Source organism: Diabrotica virgifera, chromosome 4 (assembly GCF_917563875.1).
Source record: "Diabrotica virgifera virgifera chromosome 4, PGI_DIABVI_V3a".
NCBI classification, from domain to species: Eukaryota; Metazoa; Arthropoda; class Insecta; order Coleoptera; family Chrysomelidae; genus Diabrotica; species Diabrotica virgifera.
In genome coordinates, this window is record NC_065446.1 from 103,338,040 (window position 1) to 103,353,660 (window position 15,621).

At 33.3% G+C, this 15,621-nt stretch overlaps 1 protein-coding gene across 2 annotated transcripts in view; it reads right to left on the reverse strand.

The window, feature by feature from the left end:
* The window catches only part of LOC114326709 (protein-tyrosine sulfotransferase), a 921,489-nt gene that overhangs the window by 68,264 nt on the left and 837,604 nt on the right, over positions 1–15,621 (reverse strand). The gene's annotated exons all lie outside the window — the stretch shown is intronic.

Here is a 15,621-nt window from a genome sequence, read left to right on the forward strand (position 1 = left end):
GCAGCCGATTTTAATGATATACGTAGTTATAAACAAATGAAGATCAAAAAAACGCTAAATTTTCATATAGTGACTGAAATATTGGGGAAACTAAAATGTGTGTTGTTCTCAGTGTATAAATTTAAATTTTATAGCGTTTTACTTGACCCTAGCTCAATCGATTGGTGTTTGTTTGTTTTCGAGATATATACTTATGCCCTACGGGAGTCACATTCAATCCGAAGGGAAAATAAAAAAAATACATACCTATTGAGAAAAAAAAAAAACTGACCTGTTCGATTTTAAACGAGAAAATTTATCACAGATTTGGAAAGTCAGCGTTTATTGCTTTTATTGGAATTTACCTTTATTAGATTTAGGTGTAGAAAAATATTTAATCAAGAATCAATTACGAAAAATATACGATGTAATAATTAGACTCTCTCTTAAACGGGCAGCAGTCGTCCCCCATAAAGTGTCCGTTTAAGGGCGGTGTCCGTTGAAGAGAAAAAAATATATTAAATTAAAATTTAAAAAAATAAGTGTATGTATGTACCGGGTGTCCCAATAAGAATGGCTCTCGGCCATATCTCAGGACCGTTTATAGTAGAGCTTTGAAATAAAAATTTTATAACAAAAGTTGCCTCAGGAAAAACCTGGAAATTATTTTCATAATTGTGGGTCCACCGCTAGAGGGCGTAATTGAATATCAAAAATAAAAAAATCTAAATTTTACAAAATTTTCCTAATGAAGGGGCACTAGAAATCCGATTATTGTATTCTTCATTAAATTCTGCGTATGTTTGATTTAACAAGTTTAACTCTACCTTTGCAAATAAGAGGTGGGGGTGAGTGGGAACCTTGTTATGAAAAAATGGCTGTAAGTCCGGTTCTGCTAAATCAAATTTTGAAAACTGGTATTGTTGAAGACAGATCTTTTTCTTCAATGTAAGCGTGATGATTTTGAACCATCCTAATAAGTAATAAGCCAGCTGGGAGGCGTTATTTACTTTTTTTCAGAAATCTAGTTTTCTTTTGAAAATATTAAATACAAGTATGCATTTTTAATCATACTTTATAAAATTAGATTCAATTAGCAATAGAATAGCGAAAACCGCATGTCGATACCTTTTTTCTATCTCAAGATATCTCGAGAAACGTGTAAATTTTATACATAACTGTTACTATCACCGGTAAACTAAGTTAATGAAAAGTAGTGTGCTATGGAAAAAACAAAATAACATTTTCCAGATGTCAACGTATAAAAATATAATTAATTAAAACAACAATATAAAGAGAAACAATACTATTAAAATTAAATATAACACAGAACAAAAAGAACTACTTAGTGACGACCTAAATATTCAAATTGTTGCCCATCATACACTACTCTAGAATACATTATCCAGAGAATACTAAACGTCATTCAAAGCATATCGAGAGCAAAAATTGAGACTGCTGTTCAATCTACTCTTGAAAGAGTAAATGTTTGCAACAAAAATGATGGGCAAAAATTTGAACGTTCATGTCATCACTAAATAGTTGTTTTTATTTCTTTGTAATAGGGCTTTTCAACGCTTCTCATTTGTTTCGAGCCTCTGTCATATGCCGTATAATCCGTGTATAATATTAATATACGAGATATGAACGAGGCTCGAAACAAATGAGAAGCGTTGAAAAGAGCTAATATACGTTGACAGCTGGAAAATGTTTCTTTGTTGTTTCCATAGCACACTACTTTTAATGAATTATTTCGTTTACCGATGACAGTAACAGTTATGTTTTTAAATTTACACGTTTTGTAAGATATCTCGAGATAGAAAAAAGGTATTAACATGCAGTTTTCGCTATTCTGTTGCTAATTTTGTCTAATTTTGTAATATGGTATTAAAAATGCATGTTTGTATTTAATATTTTCCAAGGAACACTAGATTTCTGAAAAAAATTAAATAACGCCTTCTAGCTGGCATATTACTCAGTAAGTTGGTTCGAAATCATAACTTTTACATTAACGAAAAAGATCTGTCTTCAACAAGACCAAGTTTGCAAAATTTGATTAAGCAGAACCGGACTCACAGCCAGTTTTTCATAAGAAGGTTCCCACTCACCCCCACCTCTTATTTCCAAAGGTAGACCTAAACTTGTCAAATCAAATATGCGTAGAATTTTATGAAGAATACGACGATTGGATTTCCAGTGCCCCTTCATTAGGAAAATTTTGTAAAATTTAAATTTTTTAATTTTTGATATTCAATTACGCCCTCTAGCGGTAGTCCCACAATTATGAAAATAATTTCCAGGCTTTTCCTGAGGTAACTTTTGTTATAAATTTTTTTCTTTCAAAGCTCTACTATAAACGGTTCCTGAGATATGGCCGAGAGCCATTCTTATTGGGACACCCGGTACAGTGCTAGTCAAAAGTCCGTACCCCCCCTCGTATCTTTTGAACGGTTATACATATAACAGTGAAATTTGGAGTGAGGAAATAAACGGACGTACGCTTCTTAACTAGTCATGACGGGTGACGTAATAGTGACAGATGACTTTACAGCGCCACTGTGACAGATAATTTTAAATGGGACCTTATGGCAAGTGACACCTCATTTGAAAGGTATTGAAAATATCTCTTTAGTCATACTAATTGTTTTGGGTTTAAGTTGATTTTGATTTTGGTGAATAAATGAAATAAATATAACTTTGTAGTTTCGCATTTAATTCTTAAAAATTAAAATGTCAGCCCATGGTTATTTTGTCAAAAAAGTTGACATTTTTCAGCTCTCTAGTAGTTTTTACGTCAACGTCAACCTTTTTGACAAGTAGCCATAGGCGGAGGTTTGAATTTTTATTAATTAAATGCGAAACTACAATTTTATATTATTTCATTTATTCATCCAAATGAGCTTAAACTCAAACAAAATTAGTATAGCTGAATGGGTATTTTCAATACCTACCAAACGAGGTATCGCTTACCATAGGGTACCATTTAAAATTATCTGTCACAGTGGCGCTGTAAAGTCATCTGTCACTTTTACGTCACTTGTCATGACTAGTTAAGAAGCCTACGTCCGTTCATTTCCTTCCTCCAAATTTCACTATTATAAGTATAACCGTTCAAAAGATACGAGGGGGGGTACGGACTTTTGACTAGCACTGTATGTATATTATTATGTATGTTAAATCGAAATATTAGTTTAACACAAGGTTTGGATGGGACGAAGTATTATCTAGGAACAAAAGAACTCTTCGATTTCTCTTACTTCGACACGAATTCATATTGCTGTACCATTCGATAGGTAATTGTTCTACGTGTGAACTCTTGAACAAACGAGAGTTTTATTTTTCCAATTACCAGTGGTCTTTCTTTGTCCCCTCTCATATTGGTGCAAAATAGAATTGTGGTCCTATCTTTGGAAGCCTTACCTCCAGTGCACCTTTCTCCTTTCAGGGTATAAGTTTTGTTGGGTAATGCTCTAAACTCTAAAAAATAATCCCGTCTTATCTGCGTTAGAAATGTCTCGCGGAGAGTATACATTCATTAAAGTGAGCAGTTTTTCCTTACAGTTAGAAACCACTAATACATCTACAACAGCTTCTTCGCCACATACAGATTTGAAGGAAGTATTGTGTCGCTTACAAAATTTCTCGAGCCATCCACCAGAAACATTCATATCAACACTTAGTTCCCTTGTAATTTCTAACGCCTTTTCTTGAATAATTTTACCAGAAACAGGAATATTTTTAGACCGCATTTTACAAAACCAATCGAAAACAATTAGGTCTAATGCAGTACATTAGGTTTTCAAAAATTTTCTTTTTGCTTCCAGATTTCCGCTCTCAGAAAACTGATTAATTAAATCACTCTTATGTTTCAAAATTTCACTGGCTTGACTTTTTTCTATTCCAAATTTTTCTGCGAACTGTTTAACACTTAACTTATCAACTTATGCGTCTCCGCATAATGAATGCCACATTGGCTTTTTCTTTTAAACTTATAAACCTGGATCCCACATATCAAAAAAAAGTTTATTAATAGCAAGCTGAAAATTTGTTAATAGCTTAACGGTGTCTAGTCGGACAAACTTTGATGTATGGGAACACTGGAACATGGGAAGATTTAATTGTGGAACAGGTTAAAAATTTGAAACGTCAGACTACGAAAACGTTCCATGTATTTTGTCGGACAGAACTTCTAATTGATTTGTTACCAATTTATTAAACTCTCGTGCAAAAATCAAACTGGTGTTTATCACCACAACTGTACATTTTAATGAGTGGAACGAGAAGAACATGTCAAATGACAGGAATCATGGTGGTTAGTAACAGCAGTCTGATCTTTGCATGAAAGTTTAATGAAAGGGTAACAAATCAATTGGATGTTCTGTCCGACAAAATACATGGGACGTTTTCGTAATCTGATGTGCCAAATTTTAAACTGTTTCAGAATTAAAACTTCCCCTGTTCCAGTGTTCCCGTACACCAAACTTTGTCCGACTAGACACCGTTAAGCTATTAACAAATTTTCAGCTTGCTATTAATCAACTTTTTTTGGTACGCGGGATCCAGGTCTATTCTCTCTCCTGTCGTTTCCCCATTACTGAGGATCGTGATTTCTTCCAATATTCCTAACAATGTTTCTCCATTGGTCTCTATCTTCAGCTGCTCTAAGAGCTTCGCAGAATGAGTTTCCAGCTGAATGCTTTATTTGGTCAGACCATCTAGTTGGTGATCGTCCTCTTGATCTTCTCCCCAGAACGTTACCAGAAACAATTAATCTCTCCAAACTGTCGTCACCTCTGCGAATCACGTGACCAAAGAATTGCAGAATTCGTTGCAGACATATTGTGGACAGCCTTTTTTAATATTGAGTTGGTTTAGAATGGAAACGTTTGTCCTATGAGCTGTCCAAGGTATGCGCAGCATTCTTCTCCAGCACCACATCTCAAAGGCATCAATTTTTTGGCGCTCGCATGCGCGAAGAGTCCAAGTCTCTGCTCTGTATAGAAATATTGAGAATACAAGGGCATTCACCAGTCTCATCTTGATATTTTGAGAGATAGATCTGTCTTTCCAAACTTTAGTTAGGTGACTCATCGCATTTTTTGTCATACCAATACGTCTCCGAACTTCTGCTTCACAGTTACCATCGTTAGTTATACTAGATCCGAGATAGACAAAGGTGTTTACTATCTGGTATTCCTGTAATATGTTAGTCAGTTGAATAGTGTCAAATCTGTCGACCACCATTATTTTTGTCTTGCTTTACTGATTTTCAGACCAACTCTATTGCTTTCGTACTTAACTCTTCGCAGAAGATCAAACATTTCTTGCTCATTTGCTGCTATAAGTGTAGTGTCATCAGCAAATCTTAAATTGGAGATTTTCCTACCAGCTACTGTTACTCCACCGGCCCATCCTTCTAAAACCATCCTCATGACATGTTCACCATAAATGTTAAATAAGTCAGGTGACAACACGCATCCTTGTCTAACACCTCTCTCGGTCTTGAATTGGTTTGAGAACTTCTGATCTAGTCGTACTGTCGCTATATTAGACTGGTACAGATTTTTAATAAGTGTCACCAGGTGCATTGGTGCGCCCATTTCTATTAAAATTGACCACAGATTTATCCAGCTTACACAATCAAATGCTTTTTGGTAGTCAACGAAGCATATAATCATAGGTACTTGAAATTCTCTAGACTTTTCAATGAGTTGTCTCAGGTTCAGGATTTGTTCCCTTGTACCTTTACCCTTTACAAACCCCGCTTGTTCCTGAGGTATTTGGTAATGTAGATAGGTTTTTAATCTGTTTTTGATGATATGCAACAAGATTTTACTAGCATGTGTTATTAGTGACAGTGTGCGGTAGTTTTCACATCTGGTAGTAGTTCCTTTTTTGTGTAGTGGGATATAAATTGAGGTACACCAATCAGATGGCCATTTTCCTGAATTCCAAACAGCGACACAGATAGAATGGATGATATGTAATCCTTTGTTACCTAGTAACTGTAGTATTTCACATGGTATTGAATCAATGCCTGGGTCATTAGATACTTGCTTTTGGTGGACGCCATATTACTAACGTTGCAAAACGTTCAAAACTAAAATTATTTCAATTAAATAATTAATTACGGATACAAGTATTCTAGATGTTCAGATAGACACAAAATTTATTGTGAAATTTAATACGAAAATAAAATTTTTTATTGGATATGTTTAATCAGACATTTCCGTTAAGATTCTAAGTCAAAACAAAATTGTAATGTTATTATCAGTAGTAATTACACGAGAGATCTAAAATTATCGATTTGTATCCCGAGTGACACTTTGACAGTTTTAATTTCACGACCTTTCGGGTCGCTGAACTCTCCACTGAACTCTATGTTCATTATCCCATGCATATTGACATATTTGAGATCTACCAAATTCTCTATTTTTAATATAAGACTGATGTTCACTTATTCTAACGTTTAATGGTCTTGATGTTTCACCTAAATAAAATTGTTCGCATTCACAAGGTATTTTATAAATACAATTCTTTGTTCTTTCTCGTCCACTGTTAGGTTTAGTTTTAGATAGAATAAATCTCAATCTGTTTGTTGTTTTGAATGTTGTTGAAATGTTGAATTTATTTCCTATTGTTTTAAGTTTCACGGATAGTCCTTTTATTTATATATGGTATTGATATTTTCCTCGTATTATTTCTTGTGGATGTTATAGGATCCCGTTCTACGTTGTTCTGTTCTATTCGATCCAGTCTTGACAATTCCTTATTTATAAACGATAATGCATAATCATTTTTTAATAAAACAGATGTTAACAATTGTTTTTAATTTTAGATCAGAATTGTTGGATACATTCCTAAATATTATAAACGATCAAGAAGAGACAATAAAATTTACAATGGAAAAGGAATATAATAACACTCTACCTTTCCTCGATGTTTTAGTATCAAAGAAGGATGCTGGATATGAGACTCAAGTGTATAGAAAACCAACACACACCAACAGATATCTCAATTACAAATCAAATCACAACATCAACGTTAAGAAGGGAATCATTAAATCCTTATATGGTACAGCCAAAATTACTTGTTCTAAAGAAAATTCATTGTTAGAAGAAAAACAATTGTTAACATATGTTTTATTAAAAAATGATTATCCATTATCGTTTATAAATAAGGAATTGTCAAGACTGGATCGAATAAAACAGAACAACATAGAACGGGATCCTATAACATCCACAAGAAATAATGCGAGGAAAATATCAATACCATATATAAAAGGACTATCCGAGAAACTTAAAACAATAGGAAATAAATTCAACATTTCAACAACATTCAAAACAACAAACACATTGAGATATATTTTATCTAAAACTAAACTTAACAGTGAACAAGAAAGAACAAAGAATTGTATTTATAAAATACCTTGTGAATGCGAACAATTTTATTTAGGTGAAACATCAAGACCATTAAACTTTAGAATAAGTGAACATCAGTCTTATATTAAAAATAGAGAATTTTATAGATCTCAAATATGTCAACATGCATGGGATAATGAACATAGAGTTCAGTGGAGAGATTCAGGTATAGTCCTGAAAGAATCAGATAGTAAAAAGAGAAAAATCAAAGAAGCGGCTCTAATTATGCTAAATGAAACCAATTGTGTCGCAAATTCCTCGGTAGAATGCAGTAAGATGTGGTTACCCATTCTGAAAGAGGAAGTCAATAGAAAGAAAATACCACGATTAGTAAGTCAATAACATATCGAGTTAGTACAAATTTTATATTTTAGTATTACTTATTGTATGTCTATGTATTATTAATAATTTTTAAAATTTAAACATATTAAAGTCAGAATTTGGTATTAGTTTTTTGAAAGTAAATTAAATGTAAGATCAAATACTTACGATGTCGGGATAGTATCACGAGGTTTTTTCCTGGTTTTCCCTCGTGATTTACTATGGAATCTCCAACGCGAGAATTTTACTGTCATCGTTGCATTTGGTTGTCTTTTTAAAGACAGATCACATGCTATGATTTTTTTGTGACGGATATTCTTGAGTTGGGATTGATTTCATGTAATCGAATGAACTATCTTTTAGTAAAGTCGTCCCAGCAATGCAACTCATAAATATTGGCGATATCATTTTAAAGTCTTCTACTTTAAAATATATAATATACGTCTGAATTGCCAATATAAATGAGTCAGATTAAATAAATTATTAGAAGATTTTTTTTACTTAGCAACAACATTTTTGTTTATTTTAGTAGTATTTTGTATTTTGACAACGAAACCCGATTTGGGCTTCGAAACGTCTACTTAAAAATATTCTATCGGTAATTTTCTACAGTAGATAATTCTCAGTATAATTTTAATCTGATTGGACAGAATTAAACACGTGATCAAATATCTTACTATACGATTGGAAGTTAAAATCATTAAAAAATAATCGATGTAATTTTTATTCTTGTAGGTTTCTATTGGTCAGAATCTCCTATGAATGAAATAATCAGAGTAATGTTCCTGGTCTCGCATTTCTTTCAGTGACCAACACACACATTAGTGAAATTTATTATTTTGCTTGTTTTGCAGTTAAAAAATGTAGGAGAAACATCAAACTTGTAAAAACAGATTTTTATTAACTACTGCTAGTAACGTAAACAGTTATATCAAATATCACTCGTGAACAGTGGACATCTCTGTATTATTGATTTGAAATAATAAAATGTAGTTTTAGATTGTAAAAGATTTGGAAAAAACATTTATTTTTTTCATTTACTGTCCGCAGGTTTACTGTCCGCGTCCGTTGTTGAGAGTGTCCGTGGAAAGGAGTTAAAGGGTACAGGTTCATATACCTCCGAATGATTTTTGTTTTAAAAACCGTCCGTATAAGGGAGGCATCCGGCGAAGGGAGTTGTCCGTTAAGAGTGAGTTTACTGTATATACTATGCCCTACGGGGAGTCACATTCAATCCGAAGGGAAAATAAAAAATACGTACCTATTGAGAAAAAAAAATACTGACTTGTTCGATTTTAAACGAGAAAATTTATCAGATTTGGAAAGATTTATTGGAATTTACCTTTATTAGATTTAGGTGTAGAAAAGATTTAATCAAGAATGAATTACGAAAGATTGCCCAAAAAATATAAAAAGTATTGAAAACCTCCACTTTTCACCCTCCGTAACTCTGGAACCGTTGATTTTATAACAATTATGTATAGGACCTTTTTTGTTTTAAATTTTATGTAGAACATTTTTGTATAACAATTTGGTGTTGAAGGAAAACTTTTACTTAGGATGTCTGGGTTAGGCCTTTTTTGGGCCAATTATACTATACTACCTCCGTCACTTTGGAAGCGTTCATTTTAGAAGGATTATGCACGGGCCTTTTTTATTTCAAATTTAATGTAGAACATTTTTGTATAGAAGGTTGTTCATGCTAAACCGCATAGTTTTATAAATATTGACGAAAAACGTAAAAAACTACGAATTTACCGATATCTCCCCCCTCTTCCCCCCCCCCAAACCCGACGCTCAAAATAATGTGACTTTTTTCTGATCATTATGTAGACCATATAGAATAATTTGGTGTTGGAGGATAACTTTCACTTTGGATGTCTGGTTTATGCCATCTTTTGGATCAATTGTATCATACTAGTATTCCTTTAGCTTACTTGTAGTAATTACTTATTAGTAAATTACGTATGAATCTCAAAATCTAAAAATATGTGCTAGGTCGGCTTTTTCACTTAGACGCCTGGTTTGTAAAAGTAACAATAAAAAAACAGTGTATTATATTCAAAGGATAATGAAAATGAAATCTGATCTACAGTCCACTGATTTTCTTACCTTTTAAATTGTTAAATCGGGTCTTTGTTTTCCTATTTAATTCGTTCGAAAATGAACTAATCACAACCCTAATTCTTCTTTCCCCTATCAAAACCAGGTTATGCGAATTCCGTCCGTCTACCGGTTTTACATCCATTCGGGTTATAAAATAAATTTGAAAGTTTCAGACGACTCTTTGAACTCTATAAATCTGGATGGAAACCGGTTGATTAATGAATATCGATTATATAAAAGTAGTTTCTTGTGTGAGCCAATTTCCTATTCAGATGGTACACCTAATCAAGTATGAGCTGGATTTCTCTACTGGCTTTGACGTCGACTACAATTGGATTGATTGATTTTAATTGGCGACAAAGTTTACTTTGTGCATGAAGGAATTCAATTGTCGTTAGTCCTGATTAGTTGTTAATGACAGAAAGGGATTATTTTATTTTTAAAGCGAGTGTCTGGATGTGACAGTTAACACTTTTTGTTTGTGTAAAAAATTCGTGTGGCTCAAAGGCCGATGGAGCGTGCAATGTTGGGTGTTTAACTGCGAGATAAGATCTCAAACTGCCAGCTACGATGAAGATCAGCAGTGACTGATGTTGGGGAGAGAATAGCAACACTGAGGTGGAACTGGACCAGTCAGGTGAATCGCAGATAGCAGATGGACAAAACGGATACTGGAATTGACACTAAGACATTATGCCTACCGAAGCAGACGTCGCATCGTCCACCAACACGTTGGACTGATGATCTAAAACGTTGCGATAGGAATTGGATGCAAGAGATTGTAACGACGAAATTCATCCTGTAGGAATAATGGAAAATAGAATTTGACAAGATGTTGATATGTCATATAAGGGGATGTTACAATTTGAAGAACATGTCCACAAGAATATCAAATAAAAAGAAATATAATATTGGGCGCCACTGGTTTCCTTATGGGAACCAAACATATACTAAAATAGAAACAATAAAGAAAAGATAGCTCAAATCAAAAATTAACAACAACACAGTCAATACAAAATATACAGGGTGTTTCATTAATAATTGTCCATATAGTAACGGAGAAACCTTAGCACAAAATACGAAGATTTAACCTAAAATAATTAAATAAAATGTGGTTCCTTACTGAGTTACAGGGTGTTTTATCTAAAAATTTAAAAATTATTTTTGCTCAGCATTTTAAAACTATTCGACGTATCCTTTTCATACTTGGCAGAAAGTGCGACTACTATACACCCTACTAGATTATGATAAACAAACGTTTCTAGCTGCTACCAAAGGCGTACGACAGGGGATAGTGAATGGTTGACCCTTCTCAAATTCTACGCCACTGGTGGAATTACTAATTTACTATTTATTGGAATATGCTTCCTTACCGAGTTACAGGGTGTTTTATTTAAAAATTTAAAAACTATTTTTACCCAGTACTTTAAAACTATTTGACGTATCCTTATCACACTTGGCAGAAAGTGTGGCTACTATTTATACACCCTATTAAATTGTGATAGATAAACGTTTCTAGCTACTACCAGAGGCTTACGACAGGGGATAGTGAATGGTTGACCCTTCTCAAATTCTACGCCACTGGTGGAATTACTATTTTAGTGCCATTCTTAGATTCTCCAATACTCTCTACGTAAATAATATACTCCTCATTGGTAACCCTAAAGTCATTAGTTTTCGAGATATTTGAAGTTAAATATGAAACGACACAGTTATTTTGATTAATTTATGATAATATGATTCATATGATTAAAATTTAAAAATTATTTGTACCCAGTACTTAAAAACTATTTGGCGTATCCTTATACTTGGAAGAAAGTGTAGGTACTGTACACCCTACTAAATTAAGATAAATAAACGTTTTTAGCTACTACCAGAGGCGTACAACAGGGGATAGTGGATGGTTGACCCTTCCCAAATTCTACGCCACTGACGAAATTGCTATTTTAGTGTAATTTTTTGATTTTTCAATACTTTTTATGTAATTAATATACTCTTCATTCGTAACGATAAAATGATTAGTTTTCGAGATATTTGAAATTAAAAATGAAGCGACACAATACATTAATCAAAATAACCGTGTCGTTTCATTTTTAACTTCAAAGATCTCGAAAACTAATGACATTATCGTTAAGAATGAAGAGTATATTATTTTCACAGAAAGTATTGGAGAATCCAAAAATTGAACTAAAATAGCAATTCCGCCAGTGGCGTGAATTTGGAAAGGGTCAACCATTCACTTTCCCCCGTCGTACGCCTCTGGTAATAGACAGATAACATAATTTAGTAGTTTGTACAGTACCTATACTTCCTGCCAAAAATAAAAAGTATACGGCGAATAGTTTTCAAATGCTGAGTAAAAATAATTTTTAAATTTTTAGATAAAACACCCTGTAACTCAGTAAGGAACCACATTTTATTTAAGTGTTTTAGGTTAAATCTTCGTATTTTGTGCTAAGGTTTCTCCAGTTATACTATATGGACAATTATTAATGAAACACCCTGTTTAAAATACTTTTAAATGAAAGCAAATATGGCGTGACTAACCTTATCTAAGTCTTTACTAAGCCAAATCTTTGTTGTACTTACGAAACAAGAGAAAGGGAAAAGACAATAATAAAATTGTATTTTGCAATGAATCAAACAATATTTATTGAAACTAAATAAAATAAAATTAAAAGGAACTGCGATCTCTTGCGATATTACAATAGTAAGAGATCATGTTTACCAAAAAGAATTAAAAGTTTACAAAAAAAATAATACCTTGTATTAGTCCTGTATCTTCTCTTGGTTGGTTTTCAAAAGTCCAAAGCACAGTTACACTTTACTAAATGTCACTTTACACAGGAACATGAACAGTACATCAATGGTTATTTCCATAGTTTATAGAAAAATTCAGTATTTAATTCTTAAAACAAATCGGCACTGCTCGAACAAAATATTGAAGAAACTCAGTTCTTTAGTATATTAAACTAGATCGAAATTACAAAAACAACTCCATGCTTTAACTGTAATGTTAGAAACTACTAACACAAAAAAAACTTCAAACTATCTTCTGAATAATTCCTGAATAAATTCTGACTGCATGTAAGAAAAACTATACCAATAGTGGTACAATAATATCGACATCCGCCTAACAGTAGCGAAAACGCCGGAGTCAAAGTTGCAATCCGCCATGTATGCAGGACTGAGCTAAGGTACAAGCATTAGCCAGCCGGTCGAAGAAACTTAACTTCAACTACATTCTAAACGAACTCCACGTGATGAGTCCAGGAATAGAACTCTCTATTCCAAAACTTGAATTGTCGACCGCTCAAACTTGACTGAATCTTCCGATCTCCCACAACTCAATCCTCAGAAACCAAACGCCCCTTCCAAAATCATTCGATTTCCCCATCAATAATCCTCAACAACCAATTACAGACTTAAGGCACTCACTTAATCAAAATCTTGACCAATAGGAAATACAAAATACACTTTGGGTTGAAACCTCCGGTGTACACCAAAAACAGCTCATCCAATCACCAAGAGAATAAACAAAACGGATTTTAACAGTTCGTACGACCTTCTTCCCACGAGAAATGCCAAATCAACAAAAACGACACTTGGACTCGTTGGTAAAACTCTGAACCACTTTATCTCTATAAGATAAACATTTCCCAGTTTCACAGTCGCCAAAAACACATTGGTGAAAGATTTATTGCTAAAGATCACTTTGGCGGTTCGAAATAACATAAACACGAGGAGAAATAAAAATTTATCCATTCACGAGAAACAAAACTTCTGCCTATGACTGATCCAATATCGTGAGAACGTAAGAACCAAACAATTCCACGCAATACATAATACAATTTCTGAAACGGGTTTAGCATACAGAGTGAAACGAAATGTTACAAATGATTCGAAAATGTAAATGTTTTTCGTACCGTTACAAGGTACAAGACCGAAACAGATGGAAAATTAGCATGAGATATATGTCCAGCAGTGAACAAGCGAAGATTGAATGATGCACAAAGTCTATCTCCTCCTAGATTATGGTTTGATCTTTCTTAAAATGGAGGTACAACCCAAATTGGCGACAGGTTTTACGTGTCTGGTGCCACTTTTTCTCTCTCATCGTTTGCGTGGTCTTCCATTTGGTCTCCTGTTTAGCGTTTTCCCAGTCGTGTCTAGAACTCTCCTTGGTAACAGGTCATCATCCATCTTCATTATAGGACCTGTTCATCTAAGATCTGGAGTCTAGCGAAATCTGAGATAGGGGTTTTTTTGAACAAGTTTGTATCTCGAACTAGACATCATATTTTATTTTTATTTCAAACACTTCTAACTTTCTTAATATGGTTCTGAAGCTATTTTCGTGTGACATATCAATGCCATTCACTATTTTATTGGGAATAAGCCACAATTTTACTTTAAAATAAGTTTATTTTGACGTTTCGTTTTCTACTTCGGAAAAAGAAAAAGCATATGATTTGTGTTTAAAAATACAACCACATGCAATGATGACACTGACAAGTTCTCATGTTAGTGATCCCATAGTAAATCATAAGGGAAAAACCAGGAAAAAAACCTTACAATACTATCCCGACATGGTAGGTATTTGGTCCTAGATTTAGTTTACTCTGAATATTAACATCAAACTCTGATTTTCTATGTATATTTTTTAAAACATAAATGATGTATCCTCGATATGTCATTGACTTACTAATAGTGCTATTTTCTTACTATTGATTACCTCCTTTCATATGGGTAACCGCATCCTACTGCATTCTGCCAAGCAGTTTCTTTGTTTTTTTTTATTTTGATCATCTGCATATTTCAAAACTATTGTTACGCTACCTGTTTATTAATGAGACCACAATAAATAACCAAAACTCGCCTGGATATCATTGGAACCAGTATTTACCGCTGGTTGGGATCGCGAAATTTCTACCAGAAGCCGGTCGTTCTAGCGACGTCACTATGCACAATTTTCTGATGAAAACGAGAACACAGGACCTTAGTATTTAAATAGAGAATTTGTATATGTCATTATTATGTGAACCGGGCGCGCTTATATTCGTTTTATATATTGTCAGGGAAACTTTATATTATGTTTATAAGTGCTAAGTGTAAATAGAAAAGCAAAATAAATGTATATATGTTACGGGCAATAACGTAAATCCGGCCAATAAAGTTAACAACCGGTCAATATCGACAATGGCCTGTATTATTTGCTTCATTTCTGTGCTCGTGCTGAAATTTCTCGTAGTAAATTTATGTAAAAAGTGTTACAAAATGCCATGGTTCACTATCTTGTCAAAATAAAAATGATTAGCCTTCAAAAGCTATCTTATATAAAAAAAAATAATAGGACATCATACCTAATTTTATTTATTTATCAACATTGGCCATTTCATTTTGTCCACTGTCGTTATTGAACGGTTATTTATATAAACTCTAATTTTAGGTTATTTTCTTACAACATTGGTCAATAGCTAATGTTATTGTCGTTAATTGCCGGGCATTGTCGTTAATAACCAGGGGAAATGGATATTCACGACAATGCCCGGTCTTTAACGTCAATGGCCAATTTACATCATTGTCCGTAACATATACATTGTATTTTTAGTAAAGTGTGTCATATAAATTAAGTTTTGAGTGTAAATAAATTAAAATAAAAACTACATAAATTAAGTGTGGAAATTCATTAATAACAAATTAGAAAATATTGATAAAAGTATTACGCTATACTTGAATCTTTCCATTGAAGTCTATGTTCATTTTCCATGCGTGTTTACGTATTTGAGATCTC